We start from the raw sequence: 5,344 nt of genomic DNA, 5'->3' as shown, positions 1-5,344 counted from the left end.
TCACCTGAAATCCCTAGATCTCTCTGGTAATGCATTGGTTAGTTGGGAGGTAAGGATGTTGGTTGGTTGGTTGGTTGGTTGGTTGGTTGGTTGGTTGGTTGGTTGGTTGGTTGGTTGGTTGGAGTTTTCTTAACAGCTAGGTTAGGAAAGATGTGACCAATACACACCAACTCTTGAAAGCCTATGGAAGACAAGGTTAGAACAGTGTCAGCTGTGCAGAGCAACATTGCAATAGTGACATTTTTGAAATGAGGGACTTTCAGTGCCTAATTCTAGTTACAACATATCACTGTAAATAAGGTGGTGATTCCTGAGATGTGTATCCTAAGAAGCGGGTAGGTTTCATGCTGAGGTGGTAACCGTACTTCTGCACTTGATCCATCAGCATCTAAAACTTATTTTCCTGTAGCTATTCAAAAGGCACTTCAGAATGCATGCATGGATTTGGTCTATTTCAAAATGAGCACCCGAAACAAACCAACCTTTGGCAGTAGTCTGAGTGAAGTAGCCTTAGAGCTTGGGTGAGTATCTCAAACTTTTTTTCTTTTGCAAAGACCATATTGCACCTGTGGGTGAGCATGTGGAAGAACATTCTGCCTCTGCATGTTGAACTGACAACACTTGAAGGAACTTCTCTTTAATAGCAAATGTGATTTCACAGGAAGTCAAACACAGCAAATCACAGAACTCTTGGTAGCATCATGGGAATCCCAGGTGCTTCCATGGGGATCCTGAATAGTTGTTTTGATGCCATGATGATTTTTTGCCTTTTTTAAAATAAATATTTTATATACCTTTTTTGTATCTTCAGCACTCTTAGCATGCATACTTGTAATTCTTTAAGTCTGATAACTTAGCATAATCCTGATATTCTGTTAGACCAAACATCCCAGAGGTCTCGCAGTTGGCAGATGGAAGGTCCTACGCTGTCTTGAGAAACCAAGCAGTAAAATACATCCTGTAAATTAGGATTAGGCCCCTCCAGGGGGAATTCTTCGGGATGGGGAGATATCATGCTATTCATTCAAGCCTCGCATTGAGGCATCTTTATTAAATATGCTAATTTGCAAGGTCTACAAAACTGTATGCATGTTTTGTGGGGGTGTGCATTTCAACACATTCCACCTTGGTGAAGTGGTGCACCATAGAGATCCTTATTAAATACTGGATGAAAAGCCCTTTACTCCTTAACCATGTCTGACTCTTAAGTTTTAGGACCAAGGAAAAGGCACCAGTTTCTGTTCTAGAGCCATTTTAGCTACTTAAGTCTTTTTATTGAAACAAAGGCATCACTATATTACTACTTTTGAAGTTTTTCTGACTCAGGTGGGATAGCAATTAAGTCTATTTGTGAACTGAGGCTGACAAAACAAATGCATCTGCTGCTTCCTATCACAAACACTAAGATGTTTGTATTTCCTGAGTTTTGCTTCCTGAAGTAAAGGAGGCTGAAGGCTGAAATAAATCTGAAAGAATTTATATATACATTTGAACCCCAAAGAATACCCCAGTTGGTTATCTTTCAACTGGATCAGCTTTCCAGTTAATTGTAGTGATATAACACCCGACATATTCAAAAGATATAATGTAAAAAATGGTGTGAGAATTTGAACAATTGACTGGAAGTGGCAAAGGAGAAATAGCACTTAGGTTTCACATGCTGCTTTAAAACCTGGTTGTCATGCATTACACTAAGATTTTTTTTTTGTAATTAGAATGAAACTTGCTAGTTTTACTTCTACTTTTTGTAGCTTTTTGCAGTGGTAGCACAAAAATGAAACCATTCTTTTTTCCAGATTTGTAACAATGATAATATTTTCATGAAAAAATGAGTGAAATGAGTGCCTTGCTGATGCAGCAAAGAATAGCTTTTATTCCTGTATCCTCCTTGTCATGGCAGAGATCCTACCTCACTCCCTGATCCATGGCTCCTGGCCACATAGTCCTGCATATTCCTTTGCTGTCCCTCTGGCACTCATCAGACAATTCTCCAAGTCAGTTCAGTTCATTAATCTAGCAGAGAAGAGAGTCTTCTTTTTCCTGATCCACTTGTTTTCTGGCAAGTTGACATTTGACATGAGCTCACGGAGGAATCCAGAGAACACAGCAGTTTGTGCAAGGTAAAAAATATGTGCACTGGCAACCTCTGATTGGAAGCATGAAAAAGAGAATGAAAAAAACAGGGGGAAAGGATTGTCACCTCCCTCTCTTTCAGGGTATGTGAGCTTTTAGATCAGGTCATCTTGACACGTCACAGTCTCAGGTTAATGAACGCCAATATTAAAGGAGAACAGAATTTGTAATTCAGTCCTGTTTCTCTTCTAACTTTATGCTCATCTAAATTAAAAGGCTCTTGCTTTGGGCTACTCTGGCTTCTGTAAAATACCAAATTCTTATTACTCCAGATTCTACTCTGGAAATATAAAATTAGTTCAGACTACAGTTGTTTTGAAGTAGGCATTGAAGTAAAACTCAGGACATACAAAACAGTACTATATTTTGCACTTAAGCTTTTATAATATATATATATATCCATATGAGGACATGATTAATTCACAGGTATTCACAGTAATACACAAATCTCACAAATTGATGGTATACACAAATGTTTTTGAGGTGACAGCTTTATTTCTTTTTCCTTGGAAATGTTGTCTGATCTTGTGCTCACAGTAGCATCAAGGAAGAAAACTAGATTCTGTTTTCCCTGGGAAGCTGGACTGTTTTTAATTGTCATTGGAGCTGCAAAACAAATTGCCATATTATTGCTTTGTAAACTTCCATCTGTCATCCATATTGTAGTTTATTGCTTTATCACTGATATCAAAGGCCACAGTGAAGATAGCTACTGCTATTAATAGTTACTAGTATAACTAACACTATTAACTGACTAAACAATATAGCAAGAGATATATTTGGAGTGGAAATCAACTGTGAAACCTCCTTATGTTTTCTGTGACTTTTGTAAAGTTATTTCTGTCCTATTTTTTGCAAGTAAACTTCATTGCTCAATCTTCCCTGTTACCAACTTCAAAGCAGACACTTTGCACGCTTACCTTTGTATGAATGATAACACATCATTTCATGTGTAAGACTAAGTTAAAGGACAGTCATCATATTCAAACAGTATTCAGAAGCTTTCCTAGTTGTACATGAAGTACCAATGCTACTGACATTAGTCATCAATTTTGGGAATAAAGCCTATTGCTAAAAATTCTTATTGTTCAATGCCAACCTAAATTTTCTACATGCCTTGCTGTTGCATGTTGCTGCTCCAAATCTGTCATGCTTTCTTTGTATTCCTAGATATTCTAAAAGTATCATTAACATAAAGTCAGCAAGTTTGCTCCTAATGCTTCCTTTATAGCTCTAACATGTGCTGTCAATGGGAGATTTCAGCAATTTATATAACATAATGGATTTTTTCAAAATGGCCATCACCAAGTAACCTTTTCCGGACACATGAGTTTAAAAAAATTCTTCTTTCCTCTGAAAAATGGCTAGATTTACATGACTTGCCAAGGTTTTGTATACAGTTACTATGTCAGCATTGATTTCACGTCCTAAAATGCTACCTTGAATGCACTTACTTTTTTCTTTAACATTTATTACCCACCTCAGTACTGATTCATGACATTACTGAATTAAAAGACAGTTTATCAATCAAATCTGAAAGATTTTGTGGCATTGCTCAAACTTCCTGATTTGAACACTTGCACAAGTCTTAATTTTATAATTTCCTTTTGTAGATGATGGTCCAGTGAGTGATAATTGAGTGAAATGCATCTTTGGTGCAATTTGGTACAGATAATGCATTAAAATTAGGTTTTCCTGAGCAACAGAATCAATTGAAGGTACAAATGCATTAATTGAAACTGTGATATTGCAATGCTGTCACAAAAGTTTGAGCTTCATTCAAAAGTGAATAGTAGAGTTAGGTGAGTTCAGGAAAAACGTGTAGTGAAACACTTAACCTACAAGACTTCACTCAACATTTGAATTTTGCCTAAATATTTTGGAAATATCATTACACACACAGTACTGCAGCCTTGCAGTGTGGTGAACTGGTTACATACAGCTTCATGCTTCAGCGGCTGGAATGTTTCTGGTACATCACATGTCTCATTTAAAAATAGCTGTCTTGCAGCATGCTCAGCAGCACAGAGAGAGCAGAGACATCTAACAAGTCTTGTCAGTTTCTTGTGCATTAATTTGCTTTTGGAGGCGCCTTTTCAGCTGGCATCCCATGTCATCAGTTAGTCTCTTGGCATTCATACATCAGTGGTGGACTCGTTAAGACATTAATTTTCCACACTAGCATCCTATGTTCCTGCTAGCTTGTTTGGAAACCTGGAACGGGTTTGCAAGCATTTTGGGAACTGAATATCTCTAGTTAGCATAGAGGAGAAAGGATTTCTGATGTATTCAGAATGGGTCTGCTGTTTTGAAATACCTGGTTTGAGTTTTCTTTGGTCGCATTTAAATTTCCATTCCGTTGGTTCTTTGTGTTTATGTCACTGCACATTTTGCCTTTAAGCACCATTTTGTCAATAAAACCCAAATTTATTTTATGTTTTGAAGGTTAGCTTTGGTACTATCATTTTGTTTTGCCAAGATACAGTATCAGAATATATTAATTACAATTACGGTAATTTTAGGTATTGTTTTTAATGTATTTTTGTGAATTTTTGAAATAATTTTATCTTTTTTTATATGTATGTTCACATAAATACAGGCACAATATCATTTTTAGCTTGCCCAGTGTTTTCCAGTTCAGCAGTGCTCTGTTGTCTCCTTCTTACCCAGCAGATTGAATCTTTCTGAGCTTTTTTCAGGCAAACCATGCTGCCATTAACTGGTCTAAATTAGCAGGCTTATTTTAGCCATCTGATTTTAATTGTGGAGATGGCTAACTCATCAGGCTTTTAGTCTTACATTTTCAAAGCTCTCACAATGATTTACTCGTAAATAAAGGCCTTACATCATTTTTACCAGACATGTCACTGTCTGAAATACTTTTATCAGCCTCCTTTCTGTAAAGCTGTGGGTAGCATACAGACAGTTAAGCAATATAAACCTTCTAACAAGAACTTGTGTTGTATAGTTTTTATGCAGCTGAAATGTCTCTCCAGCATGTGCTGTATGTAGAATTTGCTCACATGGAGAATCCATAGACTCTAGTATCTCTATTTCTGCTCATCTTAGGAACTTGTTTTTCTGGACATGCAGCCAGAAAATTGTGGAACAAGATAAAAACACTGTCATTTACTGAAATTACATTCCTCAGCCTGCTCAAACTTAGGTGTCTAAAGTGGACTCATCAACTTCTATTCAGGGCCATCACCTT

This window comes from Fringilla coelebs (assembly GCF_963513975.1).
Source record: "Fringilla coelebs genome assembly, chromosome: 1".
NCBI classification, from domain to species: domain Eukaryota; kingdom Metazoa; phylum Chordata; class Aves; order Passeriformes; family Fringillidae; genus Fringilla; species Fringilla coelebs.
This window is presented reverse-complemented; position numbering follows the sequence as displayed.